Here is a 25,584-nt window from a genome sequence, read left to right on the forward strand (position 1 = left end):
CTGCTGCAGGAAATCTCCCATTAATATCTCTGTGACAGCTACTGGATCTGTGATAGGTAGCAATCAAATGTGAATGTAATTAAAACCTGCTTAGTCAGGGTTTATGACACAAAGAGAAATGCAAATGTTCAATAGTGAAAGGCAAACTAGAGCTCTCAGAATAGTTACCTTTTCACTAGTTCTCTGCAAAGCACAAAAAACAGTGATGAAAGCTTTTTAAGAGGCACAAGCTGTACATTCTTTTGGTACTGTCAGAGAAGAGTTAGATACAGTCTCTTAGGTTTCAGGGGGGCTACTGCTGAAGTAACTGATCACTAGTGAAAAGGGTTAACTATCAGCTGACAAATTAAAAGATTTTAAGACAGTTCAAACAGGACAGCTTTAAATGTAGTTTCATTCTTAAGAGAAAAAGGAGGCAGGTGAAGCAAAAGGCTTTTATAGCACCTTCCAAAATATGTGTCAAGGAGGAAGAAGCAGAGAAAAAAAAAAAACTTTCTTCTCTCCCTGGGAAGCCAAGCAGCAATGCAAAGGGTTGAGATCCTAGGAACAGCATAAAAGGAAATTTACTCCTGCTTATCTGTAGTCCTACCATGCCCCACATAGTATTCCAGCAAAAGTTGTCCTACACTGATGGTTGATGCCAGCCCAGCTCATTTTGACTGAAACTGGAATTGGGAATTGGATCAAGGGAAGCACAGAGAAGCTTGTAGCTTTTGGTAGAGGTTAGTCATTGCAGTTGTTGCAGGGTACAGAGACGCTAAGTCTTCTTCAGCTGCTGCTGTGAAAGGATTTGTACATCTTCAGCCACAGGGACTATTTTATCAAGTATCATCTGGCTGCACTCACTCTAGAGCTGTACATCAGCTGAAAGCCAGCAAAGCATTATATAACTGCTGCTGGCTCTGAAACATTTGCAACTCAGACCCTCCTGCCTCTTGGCTGGGAAAAGAGAGAGATTGTAGCAGTTACTCCACCACTTTATTCCTGATAAGGTCTTAACTGGCCAACTGAACACCAATTCTGCTCCTTCGCAATAGCAAAAGGGTCAGAAGAGAGCAAAAAGAGCCTGCTGGGAGGCTTGGGGAGAAGAACAGAGTGCTACATATGCAGAGTCCTGCATCATTGTCTAAGCAGCTTCTCTTGAAGGAGCAGCATAACAGTTCAGAAAAAGACAGGCTTATAGGCATTAACATGATCTCACAAACTGCATTACTAAAAGAACATTTTGAAAGGAAGAAAAAAGGTGGAATTAGGGACAGGCAAATTGTTCATCAGCCCTAAACCAAGAATTTGGCAATACTAAGTCAGCTCTTTCATATAGTTTCAAAATAGATGGTTTTGGTTTACTTTCCTCTTTTCCAAATTCTTTTGCCCCTCCCCAAGCATCATTACTCAAGCTCACATAAGCATTCAAAACAGCTAACAAAGGGGTAAATCACAAAAATCAGCTGAGGCTCACAAGGCAATTATAAAATAATTTGGGGTTCTTATTAAAGGAACCTGCTTTTGCACAGCCCCTGAGTTGGTGCACACTGGTACTACTACATTTGTGTCAGGAGATTCACAGGACCTGCAGATCTGTTCCAACTGCTCTTAGGTTCAGGCTTTCTGGAACCTGTGTCTGACTGACTGATAGTCAGCTTTTTCAAAACACCTTTCATGCTTTAAAGGGCTCTCTGTCTGAGAGGGGAAATGGTTTCTGGATTTACGTTGGGTTTTGTGATTTTTTATTTTATTTTTTTTAATGCTGTGAATTTTCGAAAGGAGTTGGCACTTGGGCGATGGGTGACATGAGCTTACTGAAAAGCACCCCTTGTATTTGTAGAGTCTGCAGAAGGTTACCAAGTACCGTAGCAAATATTCACAAATTTACTTAATACAGGTTCTTTTTTATCCCTTTACATTAAAAGGGTATCTGAAAATACAATGCAGCCCCTAGGATTTCACAACTGACTTAACCCAACTCACTGTACTGTGTGCTAGTTGTCCCAGTGACTTATGTACAAACAAGCCTTAATCTTGTCAGAATTCACTATAATGACTTTAACAGTCTGTATGCCATCCTCCCAGCGCAGCTTTCTGTCCCCATGCTTCTCTTCAGTCTGTCCTTTTCTGCTCCTAACAGGTGTTTCACATTCACTCCAGTCCTTAGATATGTGATAATGGAGGACAAGGCCACTAATGGTCTCCAGAACAGGGGAGCTACTGTCCTTTTCCAGGCAAGGCAGGAAAGTGTAGTTCCAAATCAGTGAAGATTCAAACTCACAGCAAACTTTCACAACTCCACAGCTGTGAGGTGTTTGCAACCTAGGAATATTAGGCCACAGGACAGGACTCTCAAGAGCATTTTAATTTCAAAGGGGATGAGGTATTGAACCCTTTGCCTGCTCACAGTAGTGAGCCCAACACTTAGACATGTGCCTTGGTGGTCACAGCTTTCAATATGTCCTCTCAAGTTCACCACTATTTTGCACTCAGACTCTACCACCTTATCATGAGTTAAGACCATCTAGACAAAGAGGGACACTGAAGTGTGAGCAACTCCTTTTTATGACCTCCACAGCTAATAGATTCAGCAAAGATCAAAAGCTAAAGGTCCTTTGAGGAGCTGCTCATTAACCATCGAAATCTTACTAAATAAGGAATCTCAGCTTCAGTATAGTCCATTTTTAAATTATATGAGAAACCCTCAAGTATGGCATAGTCTTTACCAGACTTTTGCTCCTAGGGAACAGAAGGTGCAATCATTTTTATGTAATTTTCACTCTTGTTGATAATATCAGTCAGGATTTATACCACTGAGATGCATATTATCATCCATGAACTTGGCACCTCTGCAATCCAGCCCAGCTGAGAAGGTGGTCAAAACAGAACTGCTCCTCTTATCTCAGTGACATCTCATCAAAGAGCTCTCAGATGGAAGATTCAGGAAAGAGAAATCAGTGGTACTCTCCCAGCTTGCCCTTGAGAAAAGAACTGCAGTATAGGCATTCTGTCATGCCTTCTGTTATTTGCTGGAGTTTTTTAAACCAATATGCCAAATTTTACCCTGAGAAGGAAATCTCAAACAACATCAAATTGCTGAGGAATCAGTAGAGGTGCCTGTCTGCAGAGTGAGAGCTTCCTTTCTCACATCTTTCATAGTTGTCTAAAATGGCACTTGGTTGTAGAAGGATTTTGGAGTATTCTGGTTCCCATTCCCACATAGAAGTGTTTGTAGAGCCAAAAGAATTCAGGCCAAACCACTAAGAATTTCTTCTTTAGTAATACACACTTGACCACATACTGCTGGACAAGGCATGCAGTCAGTATTTCTTGTATCAATGTACTGCAAAGGCCACAGCTTTAAAAACTGTGTTTCTTCTTCTTGCACAGAGTTGAGAAGGAAAGGAACTTGCTGCTGATGTTGTGCTGAGTAGAAAGTTTTTTTTTCCCAGGAAAAATTCATAATTTCATAATAGTAACATTGTTGTGTGTATTTACTACAAGTTTGTCAAAGCACTTACTTTTCCTTTTTCTGTTACTTGTATCTTTCACCACAATCATGTTAGCAGTTAAGCAAACATTATTACAGCTTTGAGGGAGTAGGTTAAAAATAGTCTTCTGCTCAGAAATTGTTCTTCTCATTTGGAGCAAGCTCATGCTACAGCATTTCATGTCTACCATTCTCAAAACATGTCTCAGAATGAGAAGTTCACAACTTTCCATCTGAATTGATAACCAGTTTTAGAGATGAGAAAGATCATAGAATATTTTCAAAAATGGAAGTCTAGAGTTAGAATTCTAAGTTTATTGCTTGTTTTTCCAGTGAAACAATGCTTCCATTATCCATTAAAAAAAAAAAAAAAAAAAAAAAAAGGATTTTCAACATCTCTGAGTACTCCAAGTACGTCGTGTACTAAAATTTAGTTTGAAACTACTGATGGTCCTAACTTTTCAGATTAATTTAACTACAAGTTTTTTATTTTGGTACACAGAAAAGTGTTTCTAAGAGCTAGGATTTAGTCCAATGTTTAGGAAGACTTTAGCAGGAGACAGTCTGTAGAAATGCAATTCAATTTTTTTTCAAGTCCACAGCATCTTTTGAATTAGGTTTTTGTATAAGGCAGTATCCACAGGAAACAGAACATATCAGTTTTTTTTTTTAATGTGACAAAGATCAGAAACTGCTTCCTTCATAGAATTATTCAGTGCTCCCTGAAAGATCACCAGGTAGAATAGAATAGAATAGAATAGAATAGAATAGAATAGAATAGAATAGAATAGAATAGAATAGAATAGAATAGAATAGAATAGACCAGGTTGGAAAAGACATCTGAGATCACAAAGACCAACCTATCATCCAACACCATCTAATCAACTAAACCATGGCACCAAGGGCCCCATCCAATCTCTTCCTAAACACCTCCAGTGATGGTAACTCCACCACCTCCCTGGGCAACACATTCCAATGGACAATCTTTCTTTCTGGGAAGAACTTCTTCCTAACATCCAGTCTAAACCTCCCCTGGCACAGCTTGAGACTGTGTCCTCTTGTTCTGGTGCTGGTCGCCTGGGAGAAGAGACCAAGCCCCATCTGGCTGCAACCTCCCTTCAGGTAGTTGTAGGCAGCAATAAGGTCTCGGCCTTCCATCACAATTCCAGCTTGGTTTGGTTCTATTCTATTCTATTCTATTCTATTCTATTCTATTCTATTCTATTCTATTCTATTCTATTCTATTCTATTCTATTCTATTCTATGATAATGCAGCTTTATACTTGCCACCTTCAAGGAGTCCATGTCTAAATGTATCAATCCCTTCTATTGTTGTGAGCATGAGCAACAGTCTCCCTTTGTCCACCTGCTTGTTTAAATACTGGATTACAAAAATAAAACAAATATTCCAGGCTCACAGCTGTTTTCTGCTTTCTAATATAAATTTAAATAATTTGCAGTCTTAAGTATTACAGAACAGTAAAGTAAAATGAAATAAAGTTCCAATATAACAAAACCAGGATGTGTGGAAAATAAAAACAACTTGATTCAGTAAGTGTTCAAGAGATTGAGGCCTGTTTGTCACTAGATCTCCCTCAAACTTCCCCCTAGAGTGAAACTCAAGAAGCATCCATGGACGAAAGCTTGTCAGGACTTGGTGGGGAAGCCAGCACAAAAATAGCAGTAGTAGTAACAGTGTTTCACATTCATGAAGATCTTGGGTTACCAAGATATATTCATCTAGGAGACTCACTCTTGTGCGTTCTTAACCCCTTCACTGCAGGATGCCTTCATATGGGATGGTGCAGGGGGTAGAGAAAGGGAAGGCTAGGAAACCTCAGGATGGGCTGTTCCTTCTGGCTGATGGCTACCACTCTTATTTAAGTGGTAATGGATAGCTGTGGTTATAAACACTTTTGCTATTCCTCCTCACTGATGTGATTAAGATGGATATTTTTCTCATATATTACGGCATAACATTTGCTCCTCTCAGTCTCTCCAAATGTAAATCTAAAACACACACACAGAGAGAAATAAAATGCCTAATTATACTGGTTCTGGATAATTTTTTTACAGTTTTAACTTCCTTCAGATAATAAATAGCACTGTTGGAAGTCATGGCTTTATTTTCCAGTTTCCAGCTAATAAAGTAGTTGCAGTGCTAACAGACAGGCAGCTGTGATCTTCTTATCTTTCTGAATCATGACATTATAAAACTATTAGTTTAGGGTTCCAGGTTTTACACTAACTGGACTCTCTCCTCTTCCCTTTCAACAACACATTAGTGCAAAGACTATTGAGGAAAGAACATTTCCTCACCAGCACATCTCATTGAATTTCTTATTTTAAAAATATATGAAATAAGATGTTTTAATAAATGTTGAACTATCTGCTTTTAACTGTTTTTAAAGAACTTTTCTTTTGTATTTGTGCAAGAAGCAGATGTACTGTAAGGTCTGAAAAAGCCTTGGACTGTTGGTTTGTTTTTTTCTCCTAATATCAGCAAGAAGCCAAGGAAATTTTGCAATAAAGCCTACTGATGTGTTAGTTTGGTTCAAACCCTATTCAATAGCGAGATTTCATCTATGTTTCTATCAGAACTCAACAGAGGCTTGCTGCATCCTTACTCTGCCAGAATTTTTTGTGATCGCTCTGTCAGTGTCTCATCTATAATGTGGGGATCCATGAATAGCTTCCTCCATGACAAGGGAACTATAGGAATAAAATCATGAATTTGGGGGTAAGTGATGAGCATATATTAAAAAGGAACATGTCAGCAGCAAGGCAGTAAAACTCATGGTAAGTACAGAGGCTTGTGGTCCACCAAGTAGGACAAAGAATTAAAATTCAGATTTATGCCAGATAACTTGCAAGAATAGAGAGCACCAACACCTCTTTTTGTTTGAACTTGTGGCTTCTTACCAAAAGGGTGAGTATTGGTGCATCTTCTTTTTTACCAAATAGCTCCCAAATAAGGAGAATTCCTGTTAACAGACTGAAAGCAGCACTATTATGTACATGAACTGGGAAGGTCAGCTCAATCCTCGCAGTCCTTCCTCACTCAGATCCAAGCACTCTGGTTGAATCCCACCCTGAACTCTTCACCTCCTTCCCAGCATGCTTCCCTTCTAAATATAAACTGCACTGCTGACGTGATTGCAGCTGGCATTAATCTTTTCAGATATTTTCCATGTTGTCCTTGGTTTTGTTTACTATGTTAAATCACGGGAAATTTTGCTTTAAGCAACAAAGAAAAAGCCAAAATGTATTTAGATGAAAAAAATATTAAAAATATTAAAAAATTATGTAATTTTGATTCATAGAATGGTTCAGGCTGGAAGGGACCTCAAAGATCATCCAGTTCCAACACCCCCGCCATGGGCAGGGACACCCTCCACCAGACCTCAATGCCTCATCCAACCTGGCCTTGAACACCTCCAAGGAGGGGGCATCCATGACCCCCTTGGGCAGCCCACTCCAACAATCATAGGAACCAATGAATGGGTGTAGGGAGGCCAAAAAAGATTCATAGAAAACAAATGGTCTGAGCAAGATGAGCTAATAATTCTAATCTGAAACATTAAAAACCCTTCAAGTGTTAGAACCCCTGCAGTTCTCACAGAAACAAAACCACACTTCACACAACCATCTTTGCACCAGAGATCTGTGAACTCCATTAAATTTTAGCAAACTACTCAGAGCTGAAGTTCCCCAATTATTCCAGCAGCTAAAGGAGTTTCTCACCTTACAGGAGGAAAACTGCAGAGACCAATTGTGTCCAGTTTGTGCTATTCAGTGGAGGTATATGAACCTCAAGTTAAGTTTGTGTGTACATAAACATTTCCAAATTACAAGACTTTAAGAACTCACAGCAAATTGCAGTGCTAGTATGAACAAATGCAGGAAAGCATTATGCACCCTCTCAAAGGAACTTTATCATATGCCGCCATTAGACCTCTAGCTTTTTCGTGAAAATACAAGTAATGTGATAGCAGTAAAAGGCTGTTTCTTTCCTTGTTGTGGAGTAGTCAACACTGCCATGGTATGCAGACCATCTAGGTGTGGTACAACAACACATACAGACTTGTTCTATGTCAGTTCTAGTGTTTCCATTACAAGGAAAATGACAAAGGATTTAGCTTGAGCTTTGGAAGGGAACCAGCAGGAACAGGGTTTAGGGTTCTGAGACACAGAAAGGAAGGAGATCTAATTTTTAAAAAAATAAAATCCCAACTCAACAGACAAAAGAAAGCCACCCCACATTCATGCACAAAGATGCTGCTTTTAGCTGAGCAGCAAATTGCTCAAGGAAAGCTGAAAATTCCAGAACCCTATTTTCCCAGTACTACTAGCTGTCACTAACTACAGCCTTTTTAAGTGAACAAGGCTCTATATTTGTTTAAGTTTAAGAGAGGATGTGCTTGCAATGACATCCTCTGCACAGTCCAATTTTTCCCATGTGTGTATAGCCAAGCTGGAGGGCAGATGGATAAAAAGGCATAATAACATTTGCATTTAAAAGCTACAGCCTGAGTACATACATGCTCTACATGTATTTAGCTAGCATGCTGTGGCATGCTGTGCTCTTCCCCTCAACTACCAAGAAACAAGCTTTCCATTATGGTTTTACAGAATTTCCTTACATCTTCCCCTTATCTTAATGTTCTATGCTACTTAATTCACCTTAACACTTACATGAACATGGATGGGGGATGGGATGCTGCTGTTTAATGAAGCAGTGAATAACACAAAATGTTGGGGCAGAAATTAATGCACAAAACCATAGATGCATATAGAGCTGCAATAAGAATAGATCACAGTGTCACAGTACCACAGTATATTAGAGGTTGGAAGGGACCTCAAGAGGTCATCAGGTCCAATGCCTCAGCCAAAGCAGCATCACTTAGGGTAGTCTGCACAGGAATGCATCCAGAGAAGGAGACTCCGCAACCTCTCTGGGCAGCTTGTTCCAGTGCTCTGCCATCCTCACTGTAAAAAAATCTCTCTTCATGTTGTAGGTGAAATCTTCTATGTTCAAGTTTGAACCCATTGTTCCTTGTCTGTGCACCACCAAAAAGCACTTGGCCATATCCACTTGACACCCACCCCTCAGATATTTATACACATTGATGATATCCCCTCTCAGTCTTCTCTTCTCAAGATTAAACAGCCCCAGGGATCTCAGTCTCTCTTCATAGGGGAGATGCTCAAGTCCCCTAATCATCCGCATGGCTCTCTGTTGCATTCCCTCTGACTTTCTTGAACTGGGAGCCCAGAAGTGGATGCAGCATTCCAGGTGTGATCTCACTGGGGCAGAGTAGAGAGGTAGAAGAACTTCCCTAGATGTGCTGAACATACCCTTCCTGATGCATCCCAGGATACCATTGGCTTTCTTTGCCACAAGGGCACATTGTTTTTCTATGCAGAACTTGCTGTCCACCAGCACTCCAAGGTCTTTCTCCATGGAGCTGCTTTCCAGTAGGGCAGCCACTAATCTGTACTGGTGCCTGTTGTTATTCCTCCACACTAGATGCCTGTATTTGTCTGCCTTTATGCATTCATTGTGTGATCAAAAGTAACTTTAAACCTATAGCTTCATCACTGTGATGCCTTCTGTTCCTCTTTCATTAGATGGACATACATCTCAAAGACAAAGCATCCTCATGTGAAAGATTCGGGACAGAGAAAGGTCATTTAGTTGTCAAGCCAAGGGAGAAAGACAGATGAGATAGCAAAAAAATACTAGTAAAACAAGAGGATTGGGTTATTGTGTGTAAGAAAGTATAATGTCCATAAGTTTGTAAAGGACTGTGTCTTACGAACTTCATTTTGCTCCCAGGTCGAACAGCTGCATTTCTGCATCTGTGAGCTCAGGGGGAATCAACAAAATCCACACTGAGTGTTACTGTGCACATGCCTGAGTGAATGAGAACTCTTTAATGCATGTAAACATTAGTAACATTATGGCTGGATGTGGCTCTGAGCAACCTGGTCTAGTGTGAAGTGTCCCTGCCCACAGCGGGGGGGTTGGAACTAGATAATCCTTGAAGTCCCCTCCAACCCTAACAATTCTGTGATTCTATGTTATTGATAAAAATGATAGGACAATTTTGTATCTAATTAAGTCTCTAAATACCATACTTCAGGACACAAACCAGTTCTCTTCAATAGCCTATCTAATTTATACCCTCTGTACTACATTGTACAATGAACAGTTGCTCATAAAATGTTGTTCTGCTGGAAAGCACTGTGTATTCAGTGCCCTTCTGGTAGTAGGACACAAATAACTGGTTCTGGAGAATCACAGCTCCTGTGTTCCTGATATATCACTTAGCTAGCATGGGATAAAATAATTTAGCAACTCACACACAGTTAACTGGCCTGATAGGTAACTAGTACTTCACCAGTACTTTCTGTTTGTATTTTACAAGGGCCAGACAGAATCCTCAGTCTCCCGGTATATCCTTTTGCAAAAAGCAACTTACCACAGCAGAACCTGTGAAAAAAACCCACATCTGCACCTAGCCTATTTAATTTCTAACTCCTGTGTTTCACTATTACATGCACCACTTCCACTAGAAATTAAATCAAGTGATTCCTGGAAGTTTTTACAGGCACACACTGCATTCTTCAAATCCTACCCAAGGGAAAGAGACTTTGACAGATCATGGGACAAGAATAGCCACAGCTTCTGCAGCTTCAGGACTGCTGCAAACTGTTCTGCTGTTTTCTGTTCAAAGCTAAGCCATCTGGTGTTGCAAACTAGGACAAATAACTCCCAATATGCTTCTAATGACAAGGATATCTCATCTTAATAAATGAAGATTACTGACTTGTGCTAGTTTACAAGTGCTCCTTTTTGTGCTTATTGAAGAGGAGGAAGAGGGTATAAAGGTGCCAATTTTCATACACTGTTAATATGCATAAGTAATCAATTTTTGTTATTTGACTGAAAAGGAACTGAAATGGGCAGAAAACAAACTTAAAACCCACCATGAAGAATAAACACAACTTTTCATATTATATACATCACACAAATGGAGAATTTTGGGTAGAACTCTTGAGAATTATTGCTGGTGGCAGTTCATTTAGCACAATGCAAAACTGTCAGCACCAAGGGCAGATTTCTGTGAACTTAAAAGTGTGTGTGATGAGTTACACCCATCCTGAAATCGGGGTGGGGGAGGGGTTGTGAGAGCCCTGCTCCCCCTGGAGGGGATTTTCCCCCCAGGAAATCGAGTTAGTCTGTTCCACTCCCCCTCCCTGTCCAGCAAAACTATAAAGGGGAAGGTACAGCAAGCATTTGGCACTTTTGCTTCTGCTTCACTGGGACTAAGAGAAAGGACTAAGAGAGTTGCTGCTGGCTTCCTGGTTCTCTGCCATGTGGTCAGGTCTGGTCCTCCTCCCAGCTGAATCCATGCTTCTTCAAAGGGCTGTTGGTTTTTTATATCTCTCTATCCATTCTTGTTCCTCACCCTTGCAAACCCTTCCTGCTATTGTTTTATACATATACATATACATACACATATACATATACACATACACATACATATACATATACATATATATACATAAAGAAATTTTTTCCCCTCTACTTCCAAACTGACTCCAAATTATTTCTCAGTAGATGTACCTCCTCCCTTTTCTCCCTTTTTTCCTTATCCCCCTTTCTTGCCTTTTTTTTCTTCCCTTATGTCTCCTTGTTCTTCCCTCATCCCTTTTTCTCTCAACCAGGAAAGAGGAGGGGGGAGTGGGAGAGCAATTCTCAGTCTTGCCCCCTATCTGAGCTCTTAAATCTCAGTTAAGGCTCAAACCACCACCACAGTGTGGCACTAAACACTCCAAATATGCTGTATGGGGGTGGGAGGGCTCTGTGTAATTACACTACTTGCTAATCTACCAAAACATCAGCCACCGGCCTCTCCAGCTCAAATAAAAGATCTGGCAGAAGGTGACGAGACATCCATGCTAATCAGCTGGCCTTCTGTTTCAAATGACACATGCTTGCAAACAAACAAACAAACAAAAGTACATTTGGGTTTTCAGACTATGCCAAGAAGAAAAGATTATTTTTTTCATGCATGGCTAAGATCTTAATATGCAAATCATCAGTCAAATTCTAATTGCCCAAATTACTAGAAACAGATTGCAAAATTATAGCAAACACTCTGCCTAATGGCTAACATGGAGATATTAAACTGCAAATTAACAACTCTGTTATGGCTTTAACATTGGAAACCTGAGAAACATTAAAAACTTAGATCATTCCAGAGCGCAGACAGGAAAAGGCACAGTTTTCTTGCATTGCCTACACTTGCAATTAAAACCACACATAATTTGCCTAAGTTCAGATTTCATTGCAAACATGAAACTTAGCTCATGGGAAAATTTGCTTCCTTTGCATAACTATTCAGTCAATTGGGGCGCAGCCTCAGCAGAACTTTGTGATCTAAGGAGCCACAAGAAATACGCAGTTTCATATCAAAATTAGGTAAAATGGAGAAAAATTTGACAGTTTCATTTTGAATTGTGAAGACATTTTAAATGAAACTTCATAAATAGAGTAGCAAAGAGACAAATAGAGTAGCAAAGCAAATTGCATGAGCACAAATTAAGACTGAAATAATGTGCTGTGTAAAATAAAGATAATATTTTTTTAAAGGTTTAATCTTTTTCTAACAAGCCCTGTCAGAGTGTTTATCTGCCCTCACCCTCCCCTACACCTGAAGGATGGGCTGCACACTTAGTTCTATGGTGTAGGTGGGAAACTGAGGAACAGCAGTTACATGTGGGCAACAAAGTTTGACTGTGATCACAATTTTGCATCCTTCCCCTCTCATGTCTACTTCTGCATACAAAGTCAATCACATACACATGCCTTCTTCAACCAACTGTAGTGCCACCGGTCTCACTTTGCACACACTCTGAGCATATGATTCAGTATCTTCATATCATATCATTTAGTACTTTCTAAAGCAGTTTGTAGCCACAGTTGGTTTCTGCTTTGACTTATTCCAGGCATTGACATCATTGCAGCTGAATTCAGCCTGACAGGGATCTTCAGTGACGGAAACATTAATGGGCAAGTAGGCTGGCCTACAAAATAGTTTGCAATCCTATAGCTGCCCAAAAATTGTATGTTGCTATATGGACAACATCCCTTTACATCGAGATGCTTAAACACTCTCCCACACCCCACACAACCAGAGCCTTTCTCTTAAGCAAGGAGGGCAGTAATGATAAAGCATGCCTTTTTCTACACCAAAATAGGATTTTACACTGAGATAAGTAACAGAAAAGAAGCACAGCATATTTATATCTCAGTATGCATGACAGTCAGACGTATGAACTGTCATCACATTGCTGATGAGGAGGGGAAAAATAGATGGTTTGGGTTGGGTTGGTTGTTTTTTTGGCAGAAAGAAGGAGTGATTTTCTGTTTTTCTTTGGGTTTACAGTGGGTTGGTTATCTCAGAATCACTGTTCTTATGTGAGAAGGAAAAAACCAAATTCCCCATTATATGGTGAAAACTTAGCTCCTCTCCTCCACCATATGAAGGTAATGGTGGAAACGTTAAAAGTCATTGTCCTTTCAGGGTAATAGGATAGAACAGTGTTTGCCAGCAAGACTACATTCAAAAGTGAACATCATTAGGAAATTCCAGTGACAAGAACTATTTAGCAAATTACACAGCTAAGAAATATTTTCTGACTCATTTTGGTCCCCCAAAAGGTTGAGTTCTGCAATGGAACGATCCTCTGGCCCGTATTATAAAATACACAAATACTGCTTCTGATGGTATTGAAAGGTCTACACCACACAGAAAAAGGCACATATATTTTCAGAATCGTTTTGGAAAACCAGAGTAATAGCCAAGTCACAGCTCAAAATATCTGAGGTAGCACCATCACAAAGCAAGGCTTCCACACAGCCCAGCTCCACAGAGTTTCACCCAAAACCCAGCATAGCTTCATCCATACAGTGATTTAGCAGGTCCTGCATGTCCACTGTAGCAGCACACTGTTGCAGCTACATATTTTCCATTTTCAACACTATCTCTGTTAACTGAAGCATCTTTCTGCCACGCTGTTTTGAACAGAGTTGACATGTGCTTTGCACACAGAAGTACAAACTGGCTCCAAAAGCAGACAGATTCTGGAGTCACTTGGGCCTCGCAACTTTAAATGATGCCTAAATTCCATGTCAGTCCTGAGCCAGGGTCCCCACCTGTCCTGATTCACTTGCCTACAGTATCACCCCAATAACAGCTGGTAGATGTGCTCTGTGCAGCTCATCTCTTGGCACCTAGTACATATGTTTCATTCCCTGTACAGGGAATAGCTCTAACTCTACTTTCTCCTTTATTCTGTGGTTTAGGAGTGAACTTTGCAGAGTTGCAACTCTGGTTGGATTTGGTGATCCTGAGGGTCTTTTCCAACCTGAATATTTCTGTGATTCTGTGATTCTGTGATCAGGTGAGCCTCATGGATACCGCCAGAATGGACTGAGATGTTAATACCCATAGAACAGAGATCCCAAGTTTGAAATTAAACCAAGCCTCCAAGTGAACTAATCCCATTCAAACAACACTCTGAATTGAAGATGCCATTTTGTCATTTGCACTATCAAGCAAAAGGGCACTGTCAGCAGTTGCTGAGTGTTTTCTTAAACTTCCAATCATCACAAAACCCCTGCTCAATTTTATTTTGTTCCTCCATTCACAGTATATCATAGAGACCGTGAAACAAAAATAACTCTTCCTTGAGAGGATGGACACTTGGTAATACTACCTAGAGTTTCTCAAGACAAGTTCAAGACCAAGATAGGCTGAGCAGACTGAGACTTATAAAACTGAAACAATTACATTTGTAAAGCATCCAAAGGAAGCCAAAACCCTGAAGGAGAGAGTGCATCCAAATTGTAATAAAGCAAATCCTGGAGATTTGAAATTCACCCAATAAACTCAGACTTTGGCCCCCAGATAGGTGCTCACTGACCAGACATTTTAAAAGACTTTGTAAAGTCTTCCCAGGAGACTCTGGGCATCATTTCCCCCTCTTTTTTAATAGGGAAAAAGTAAACCACAAGCGCTTTTGTCCAATCAGAATCACATATGTTATATGTACATAAATAATCACAAGAAACAAAACACAGTGGGCCACTTTGCATTATTGTAATTGCAGGTGATGAACCACAGAAGTACAGGATGGATGACACATAGAAAATAATAATAAAAAAAAAAAAATCATATGTAAGCTTCAACCATGCACTTGTTGTGGTCTTGGTAACATGCACTCTCAGTGAGTGTTATGCTAAGAACTATAGGACATCAGCCAATGTCTGGACAACTGTTTCAAACAGGTAAGGAAAATCCATCATCATCTCTTTCTTTTAAGGAATGCCTTCAGAGTATTTCAGAAATGGCTCTAAGTTGCCTGTCTGCCACAGCTAAGTCACTTTGCAGCCCTGACCTGTGCTTTTGATAACACAAAGTATCAGAAACAACCATCTCTTTTCTGCCATGTTGAGAAGGCACATCCCTGAGTTCACCTCATATGAGATCCTTTGCTCACCCTCTCACTCATTCCTTACCACAATACTAAGTAATTCTACTTTTAACACAGAGGGAAAGGTGAAGAGAGACTGTCAAGGGTGACGTACCACAGAGAAAACTGCTGACCTACCACAATTTTACATACATTTAACAAAGCAATTATATTCAGGGCTCTATTTTTTCCAGAATAGTAGACTACAGCCAGCTAAAGATCATTAAGGAGAAATGTTGCAGGAACCATTCAGAGGGCAGCTGCTGGATGCGTGCAGAGTTCATGATTCCTTAGCTGACCAATTCCTTAGCTGCATAAAGCAAAAGAATCACATTTCATGTGTGCCAAGAACAATATCCTCACATTGGCACCTTTGAATTGGAACTTGCTGCAGAAGCCACCTCCTTGACATGCTGGCACCCCTTATTGGGAAAAGATTTTAGTTTATATATGTGGTTGGGCTTTACTGGTTAAGGGATTGATAACAAAGAGTATAAAACCAGCCACTCTGAGCAATAGGCACTTTGTTTAGGGCTTCTCAAGGATCTTTGGTTAGGGACTTTGGTTAGGGATTCAGCTAAGCTTCAAGTGTAGTGAGGCTGTGAGGGATATGCACAGGACTTCTGTTAGCTGCTTTGTCTGTTAAAGGCTTCCAGGACTGCTTCTGTAAATGGGACTCTGAGACTCTGGAATGCAAGGGATTCTGCAATGCAGCAGTAAAGGACTTCTGGGATGACTTCTGAGATTCTCTGCTCTCCATTTCTGGAATCTTGTTGTTATACGGCAGTGGGGTTGCCTCCATTCTTCACCCAATGGCCCCTGAATCAGGGAGAAAAGCAACAGAGAATCAGTACACTGAATAAAGGAGTGAAAATGCAGTTACTGGTGAGAAAGCAGATGGTAGGTTTGCCACTGCCAAGAGGGTAGAGGGGAAAAAAACCAAACAAAGAAACAAACATGAAAAAGTTGAGGGGTTTGTTTTCATTATTTATATAAAGTCTAAGTGAGGGATGATTATTACTTTGAGCAGCCTGCTGAAAATATTTCAAAGCTGCTGGTAAATGTTTTGAAACACATTTGAATAAAGTAATGAAGGTTCAAATTTAGCCTTGCCTTGTTTTGATCCTGCCAACCTTTTCTAGCCTTTTGGGGGGGCTTTTTGTTTGGTTGCTTGTTGGTTATCTTGTTGTTGACATTGTTGTAAATGTCTCTACAACATCATTCAGGTCTGTGGCCCTACTCATTTATATTGCTTTGAAACAAACAAAAAAAAATCCAGTTTTGGAGAATGGCAATCAAAACTTTGGAGCCCTGATCTTATAGAGAAGCACACAGCCAATTGTCATGGTTCCCAGCAGAAAGCACAAGAACAGGCCTGAGTCCTTGGTAGGTGATTAACAAAGCCATTCAGCATCCTGAGGATATCAGGTTGAACTATACAAATTCCACACAGGCATTGTTATTACCTTGATCTTTTGCAGCATTCCTAAACAAGCGCAATTTAGAAATATTCCACATAGCGTCTTTGCATGTATACCCCACAGGTTGTGAATAAAAAGCAAAAGGTCTTTCTGCAAGAGCACAAATTTTTGCAAGTTTGCCAGGGGCTCATGGAGGAAATTTATCCCCAAACTCCATAGCTCTACTTTCAGTATCCCAAAAGCTCTCTTGCTCTTATCTTTCCACTGCACTCTGTATACAGGTATTGGGGATGCAGGATTTGTTTTCAGTTATTGCTCAGGAGTTGAAATTCAAGAGAGATGCATAAAACCTACATCACTATATTTTAGATGTAAGAGTAAACAGTCCATGTTCGACCGGAGACACAAGACAGCTGCAATCCCATCACATGGCAGAGGCACATACACCTCCACCCCCCCATCCTGCCCCCCCTCCCCCGTGGTTCAAAAAGACCTCTAAGATCATCAAGTTCAACCAATATTTAACTCTACCACAGCCAGCTGTTACAAAAGAAGCTGACAGAAACCTGGTAAATCCATATCTTCACAGAGAATTACCAAAATTATTTTAATACTGCAATGTATTAAATTAATTAATATAATTAATTAATTATTATTAATTAATTTTATAATAATATAATAATAATTAATAATTAATTAATAATTAATTAATAATTAATAATTAATTAATAATTAATTAATTAATTATTATTAATTAATATAATTAATATTAATAAATTAATGTACTCAGCACTGGTTAGGCCACACCTTGAGTTCTGTGTCCAGTTCTGGGCCCCACAGTTTAGGAAAGAGGTTTAGTTGCTAGAACGTGTCCACAGAAGAGCAACAAAGCTGGGGAGGGGTTTGGAGCACAGCCCTGTGAGGAGAGGTTGAGGGAGCTGGGGTGGCTTAGCCTGGAGAAGAGGAGGCTCAGAGGAGACCTTATTGCTCTCTACAACTACCTGAAGGGAGGTTGTAGTCAGGAGGGGGTTGGTCTCTTCTCCCAGGCAACCAGCACCAGAACAAGAGGACACAGTCTCAAGCTGTGCCAGGGGAGGTTTAGGCTGGATGTTAGGAAGAAGTTCTCCACAGAAATAAAGATTGGCCATTGGAATGCGCTGCCCAGGGAGGTGGTGGAATCACCATCACTGGAGGTGTTTAAGAAGAGACTGGATGATGCGCTTGGTACCATGGTTTTAGATTGTGTTGGATGATAGGTTGGACTTGATGATCTCAAAGGTCTTTTTGCAACCTGGTTAATTCTATTGTATTCTAATTCTGTTCCATGTTAGCCACATACACTATAGCATAGCATACCAATGTGAAAGTGGCTGAGGGCTTTGGGATCTTTCTAAGACAGGGTAGGAAGGGCAGACTTTCCACTCCAGTAAAACACTTGAATTTAAGAAGCTGTGCAGTTTTAGTCTTTACTCTGGCTGTGGTTCAGAACTAAAAGGATCAGGACTATGAATCTAGATGTCATGATAAAGTGTTCACCAGCAAGCAGAAACCTGACAAATCTGACTGATCAGTCTGGTAACTATGGCAAAGTGAGAAATGCAGAACTGGCTGCATGAAACTTTTCTTAATGGTGTTTATATATATTTATGTGCACAGGCATACATCATTCTAGATATAAAATCACTAATCTGCAAGTTTATTAATTTTATTCTCAGCCATGAGGATACCATAAGTAGTGATGAATTTTAGACAAACTACCAGTAGTGCAGGGGGGAAAAAATAAAAAAGTTTAAATAAAGTTAATATCTTGCTCAGACTTTTCATCATGCTCCTCCAAATTTGGAGATAATTATTTCCAGCAGGAGAAGGATTTATTGTTTGCATTCTCCCTTAGCAAACAGAAAAGTCTAGATGACAGATTGTGTTGAATTATCTTTATACATACTAAAACAACTTTTTCCGTGCTCTGAACCTGCAGTCTGAACTGTGCAGCCTCAGACTTAGAATCTCAGAATCAGTCAGGGTTGGAAGGGACCACAAGGATCATCTAGTTTCAACCCCCACTGCCATGGGCAGGGACACCCCACACTAGGGCAGGCTGGCCAGAGCCTCATCCAGCCTGGTCTTAAACACCTCCAGGGACGGGGCTTCAACCACCTCCCTGGGTTTCACCACTCTCATGGTGAAGAACTTCTTCCTTACATCCAGTCTGAATCTCCCCACCTCCAGATTCATTCCATTCCCCCTAGTCCTATCACTACCTGATATACTGAGAAGTCCCTCCTCAGCCTTCTTGTAGGCCCCCTTCAGATACTGGAAGGCCACAATAAGGTCACCTTGGAGCCTTCTTTTCTCCAGACTGAACAGAATCAATTCTTTCAGTCTGTCCTCATAGGAGAGGTGCTCCAGCCCTCTGATCATCCTTGTGGTCATTTTATTTAAAAAACAAAACAAAACAGGCTGTGACCGTTTGAGGCTGTGCCTTTAAGAAAGGGACAGTGCTGGGACACGCTGGCTGAATGTTTTGTAAACAAAGACAGGTCTAAACGAATTTCATTGGTAGATTGGTAGAACACAGCTTTAAGTTTTAGTGCGGTTGGAATTTTTCTTAGTTCCTTTCCTTCTCCCTTTCCAGCTTGCCTGCTTCTGTGCACCTAGCCAGAGCGACCTTGGATAAGATAAGCATTAATCCTGCATGTGCTTGGAGGCCTCTTCCTTAATAACTGCCTTTTCTCTCTCTAACCCTTTTTGGGGAAAAGGGAGGTAGGGGGAGAGAGCAGGATACGGGAGGGGGAACCCTCCTCTGTCCGGAGGAGGGAATTTTGTTCCTGTATTTCTCTTTGCTGTATATATTTCTGTATATATATTGTAAATACTGTATATATATTGTGTACATGTATAACCTGCATTTTCACATTGCTTGTAAATATAGCACTTCTTCTGCTTTTCTGACTGAGTTAGCTGTGGTTTTTTTCCTCTTTGTGGGGGAGGGAGAGCTAGGCCTTCTCTCTCAACCCACTACACAGGCCCAAAGACCCATTTAATATAAAGTCCTCTGATCAAGGACGTATCAGATATTAAACTGATAAGAACAGATACTACACTTGATTTTAGCCAAAAGGTCAAGAAGCAATTGCTCCAGCTCACTGAATTCTGGGGAGCAGTTTGCAACACTGGCTTACTGAAAGTGTGCTGCCCTACACTACAGCTACCATGAGAGCAGGGATAACTTTAGCACTGGCTATGTCCTGCATCACACCACAGCAACATTTACTCACAATTATTGCTACTATTGAAATATAAAAAGCTTGAGAAGCACCAGGTAACTCCCTCATCATTGCAAGCACAGTCAGAGGTGCTCAGGCTTCTACATTTATTGTGGATAGACTTTTTAAGAATTTATACTGGCCTGTTTCTTAGCTTCAGATACTGCTTCTGTCCTGCTGATTCTCCTGTAGAATTCTAATAGTTTCCAAAACTACAAGTGAACAAATTGGTTAGGTACTGGGCCAAAAATACAGCACAGGAATAGTCCCATAGAGCTCAATGGAACTACACATGTGCTTTTTGCCTTCTTCCACTGAGCACCCAGGACCTACATTTGAAGCTCAACTACTCATGACTTGGATTTGGGTTTTTTTTCAAAATAATTATTAATTGTTCCTCATTATTGACATCTATAGACTATTACATAATAAAATAATAACACAACCATTTTTATTAATGAGTCTTTAAATACAAGTCCAGTTCCTCACTTGGCCAGAAAAGCCACATACAAATGAAGAATTCTTACTGCAGCTTAGTAACAGCTTTTATAAAAATCTCATTTTGCGTAAGTTATTTGCAACATAGTCATAACAAACTCTTACAATACATCTCATAATCATAAAACCATATGACCATCCCTCGAGGTGTTCAAGAGGAGATTGGACGTGGCACTTGGTTCCATGGTCTAGTCACAGGTCTGTGGTTACAGGTTGGACTTGATGATCCTCGAGGTCTCTTCCAACCTTGGCGATACTGTGATACTGTGATACTGTGATCTCCAGGGATGGTGACTCCACCACCTCCCTGGGCAGCACATTCCAATGGCAAATAACTCTCTCTGTGAAGAACTTCTTCCTAATATCCAGCCTGTACCTCCCCTGGCACAACTTGAGATTGTGGCCCCTCGTTCTGTTGGTGGTTGCCTGGGAGAAGAGACCAAACCCCACCTATCTGCAACCTCCCTTCAGGGAGTTGTAGAGAGCAATTAGGTCTCCCCTGAGCCTCCTCTTCTCCAGGCTAAACGACCCCAGCTCCCTCAGCCTCTCTTCATAGTGCTATGTTCCAGGACTCTCACCAGTTTTGTTACCCTTCTCTGGACACGTTCAAGTACTTCAACATCTCTCTTGAATTGACTTCTTTCCGGTTAAAGCTTTACAATTGATTATGATGGCTAGAGATCTAGTCCTTGAACACATTTGTCTGACTGTTATTGTCCTTATAAGCTCTGCTTGGTGGGAAGGAGGGTGCAGTCTATTTTGTTATTTGCAAATATAATTTCTCATCACCAGTATTACACACCATATGGTTTTGCTCCATGCAAGGCAGAAGATGGCACACGGCTCAGACTGTACTGAATGTGCAGCCTGTTTTGCAGCACTTCCTACACCACTAGTGCACTCTAAACTGTAGTTTTCTACTACAAAAATTTCTTTTCCACAACTTGTAACAGACAAGAGAAAACAAGAGCAAACAGACTACAACTCAGAGGTCAGGAGATTGTCTAAAGAGATGAGGAAAGCCTCACCATGGTTTCCTGGAGCTATCATTGCAAGAACAGTCTCTCCTCGCAAAGTTAGCATGGTGACTATCTTTTTCTTTTGAGGTCTAGTGATAGCAGCTTTCTCATGTAACACGTTTAGACACTTGCACCAGACATATCAAGAATCTTTGCTATTTCAACAACATCAGCACAATTTCCTATGTAGTCCTGTTCTGCCAGCTCTAAAAGATGGATGTTTGTTCACTGAGACTCAATAAACTACCTAAATGTTGTAACTGCCTTAGAAAATGCCCTACACTTATTAGGCAGACACAAGATAATGTGTGTTAGGTTTTCACAAATCTGCTTGTATTCTGAAAAAGACACTGAGGTTTCTAGTGCAAGGCTAGAGGGATCCAGTGACATTCAGTTTGTAAGCTAAGGATGCCATGCTAAGTTAAACCATTAACTAGTCTCTGATCAGCCTATACAGTTTTATATTACCTCTGAACATAAAGACCTCTGACATAGAGGAGAAAAGACACAGTGTCGCTGAAAAAAAAAAAAAAATATCCTCCATATAGAAACATGCAGATATTTGAAAGCCATCAAGACAGGAGAACATCAGTGTCCCTAAAATCAATATCGAAAAGTTGATGAAGGAGCCACCCTACTGAGAGGAGCAAACATCCTCTCACAGCACACACACCACCACAAACACCAGCTTTCAGTATGACCCATTTTCCTTCCAGCACCTGGAGCCTTTAGGATTGCTTGGGGTTGTTGTGTCCCAAGTGCAGGACCTGGCATTTGGCCTTGTTGATGCTCATCCTGCTACAATTGGCCCAACAATCCAATCTATCCAAGTCCCTCTGTAGAGCCTCCCTACCCTCATGCAGATCAATACTCATACCTAACTTGGTGTCATTTGCAAACTTACTAATGGCACACTGTATGTCTTCATCAAGGTCATCAATAAAGATGTTAAACAGAAGTGGTCCCAACACTGAGCCTTGAGGAACACCACATATAACCAGACACCAGATGGATTTAACTCTTTGACTCTTTGACTACTACTCTTTGGGCCCGTTCAGCCAGCCAGTGCTTTATCCAGCAGAACTTTATCCCTTGAGACTTTCCACACCTCAGAGGAGTTTCATCTCTATAGTATACCAGTTAATCCTTAATCTATAACCCAGGTCAACTTCTAAAACTAAATTATATTTTTTATGAGCCATTTGAAAAAGCAACAAACTAATTTTTGATCCATTTGGTCTTGAACGAAAGCATCTCATTAACATGTTGCTTGTCTATTTCCCAGGGTGTAAAGTTATTGATTTTTTTCAAGAGAATACATGGTGGCATTGAGCACAGGTTCTGGACACATCCGGTGAGTCAGCATACATGGGTGGGAATCAGCTGTTTATGTCTGGACCAAAATACACAGAGCCACAGAATTAGAGAATGTTAGGGGTTAGAAACAACCACCAGAGGTCATCAAGTCCAAACCCCAAAGAAGGATCACCTGGGGCAGGCCACACAAGGATGCATCCAGGCAAGCTCTGAAAGTCTCCAGAGAAGATGACTCCACAACTTCTCTGGGCAGCCTGTTCCAATGCTCCATTTTGTCTGGAGTCTGGCTGTTCAATAACACTAGTACTCAAAAATATGGGCAACTGGTTATAGAATAATAGAAAAAACAGCCTGTGAATGTCTTCAAAAGGTCATTCAGGTTATTCCATTACTCCAAGGCAAGATGAACTTTATCTTTGCCTCTCCTGTATCATGGTTATCTAACATATCAGGATTTCTATCACTGGAGGTCCTTTACAGATTCCCCAGGTAATTTTTACCAGAGCTTTATCACCTATCTTTACCAGTAAGAAAACTGACATGAGCATTTCTTGTTCAAATTTATGCCCATTAACTTCCTTCCCTAACTACCAGGAAAACAGTTCATGGTTATCAGACCGATTCCTTCCTCTTCGCAGCTGCATGGTACTTACTTTAAAACTGTGGTTTCCCCTCTCATTCTTATCACACATAAACTAGGAAAGTTAGATTCCTGTATTCTAATGCAGGTCTTTTAATTTTTTTTTTTTTTAATCTCTATTTCAGTTCTTCTCCCCAGCTGATCAGTACCTGCATCCAAAAGTTTAAATCTGAGAGTAATGCAAGATTGGAAGATTCATTTTATGCAGCCTGCAAAGCTATGTCTTTTTACACCCTTCTGTAGCACCTAGGTTTTTCCCTTTTTCAAGTCACATGACAGTCTTGGTTCCTGTTCAGACTGCTTAGCCATTACAGCACCAGACCCTCCTCTACTAGAGAGCTACCTATGTTATTCTCTGTCTTGCACCTGTACTGCTACCTGTTCAAGTCATCTCTCCTCCACACTTACTCTTATTGAACCACGTCTCATTTCCTCAGATGTTTCCTTCAGTTTTTCTTCAAATTTCAGTCATTCCTCAGGCAGGCTTAGTTTGGGTATTACCTACAAACTTTCACAGCATAGTCCAGACTGTGTAAATTTTCCACAAAATTAAGCTAAAGAGAGACCTCTACAGAGGTCCTCCACAGACTATCACTTGTAATGTCTTCCTTTCTTCCTTCAGTAAATTTGCAGATGACACCAAGCTGGGGGCAGGTGTGGATCTGTTAAAGGGTAGGAGAGCTCTGCAGAGGGACCTTGACAGGCTGGACAGATGGGCAGAGTCCAAGGGCATGAGATTTAACACAACCAAATGTCAGGTTCTACACACTGGCCACAACAACCCCATGCAGGGCTTCAGGCTGGGGTCAGAGTGGCTGGACAGCAGACAGGCAGAAAGGGACCTGGGGGGAACTGGTTGACAGCAGCTGAAGATGAGCCCGCAGTGTGCCCAGGTGGCCAAGAAGGCCAATGGCATCCTGGCCTGAATCAGGAATAGTGTGGCCAGCAGGAACAGGGAAGTAATTCTGCCCTGTACTCAGCATTGGTTAGGCCACACCTTGAGTCCTGTGTCCAGTTCTAGGCCCCTCAGTTCAGGAAAGATGTTGACTTACTGGAAGGTGTCCACAGAAGGGCAACAAAGCTGGGGAGGGGTTTGGAACACAAGCCCTATGAGGAGAGGCTGAGGAAGCTAGGGTTGCTTAGCATGGAGAAGAGAAGGCTCAGGGGAGACCTTATTGCTGTCTACAACTACCTGAAGGGAGGTTGTAGCCAGGTGGGGCTTGGTCTCTTCTCCCAGGCAACCAGCACCAGAACAAGAGGACACAGTCTCAAACTGCACCAGAGAGGTTTAGGCTGGATGTTAGGAAGAAGTTCTTCCCAGAAAGAGCGATTGGCCATTGGAATGTGTTGCCCAGGGAGGTGGTGGAGTCACCATCACTGGAGGTGTTTAGGAAGAGACTGGACAGGGTGATAAGTTGGACTTGATGGTCTCAGAGGTCTTTTCCAACCTTTATTAGAATAAATAAACCTTTATTAGAATAAACCAAACAAGGTTGGAAGAGACCTTCAAGATCATCGTGTCCAACCCATCAACCAATCCAACCCACCCAAACAGCTAACCCATGGCACCAAGCACCCCATCAAGTCTCCTTCTGAATACCTTCAATGACGGCGACTCCACCACCTCCCTGGGCAGCCCATTCCATAGCGCAATCACTCTTTCTGTATAGAACTTCTTCCTAACATCCAACCTGAACCTCCCCTGGCGCAGCCTGAGACTGTGTCCTCTTGTTCTGGTACTGGCTGCCTGGGAGAAGAGACCATCATCCGCCTGTCTACAACCTCCCTTCAGGTAGTTGTAGAGAGTGATAAGGTCACCCCTGAGTCTCCTCTTCTCCAGGCTAAGCAGCCCCAGCTCCCTCAGCCTCTCCTCATAGGGCTTGTGTTCCAAACCCCTCACCAACTTTGTTGCTCTTCTCTGGACTCGTTCCAGCAAGTCAACATCCTTCCTAAACTGAGGGGCCCAGAACTGGACACAGTACTCGAGGTGTGGCCTAACCTGTGCAGTGTGCAGGGGCAGAATGACCTCCCTGCTCCTGCTGGCCACACTGTTCTTGATGCAGGCCAGGATGCCATTGGCCCTCTTGGCTGCCTGGGCACACTGCAGGCTAATGTTAAGCCTACCATCAACCAGCACCCCCAGGTCCCTCTCTGCCTGGCTGCTCTCTAGCCACTCTGACCCCAGCCTGTAGCACTGCATGGGGTTGTTGTGGCCAATGTGCAGAACCCGGCACTTAGATGTGTTAAATCTCATGCTGTTGGATTCTGCCCATCTGTCCAGCCTGTCGCGGTCTCTCTGCAGAGCCTCTCTACCCTCCAGCAGATCAACTCTTGCCCCCAGCTTGGTGTCGTCAGCAAATTTACTGATGATGGACTCAATGCCCTCATCCAGATCATCAAT

The 25,584-nt window shown here is 41.4% G+C and overlaps 1 long non-coding RNA gene and 1 pseudogene across 1 annotated transcript in view; both read right to left on the reverse strand.

The window, feature by feature from the left end:
• Positions 1-14,634: 14,634 nt before the first annotated feature.
• The window catches only part of LOC137451379 (uncharacterized), a 134,012-nt gene continuing 123,062 nt past the window's right edge, over positions 14,635-25,584 (reverse strand). The window contains exon 5 of the long non-coding RNA XR_010989802.1: positions 14,635-15,841. This is a non-coding gene — a long non-coding RNA (uncharacterized lncRNA). The remainder of the gene's footprint in view (positions 15,842-25,584) is intronic.
• Positions 19,400-19,577, reverse strand: LOC137451430 (U2 spliceosomal RNA; annotated as a pseudogene).

Source organism: Melanerpes formicivorus, unplaced genomic scaffold, assembly GCF_026170545.1.
Source record: "Melanerpes formicivorus ecotype bairdi unplaced genomic scaffold, bMelFor1.0.p_v2 SCAF_43, whole genome shotgun sequence".
NCBI classification, from domain to species: domain Eukaryota; kingdom Metazoa; phylum Chordata; class Aves; order Piciformes; family Picidae; genus Melanerpes; species Melanerpes formicivorus.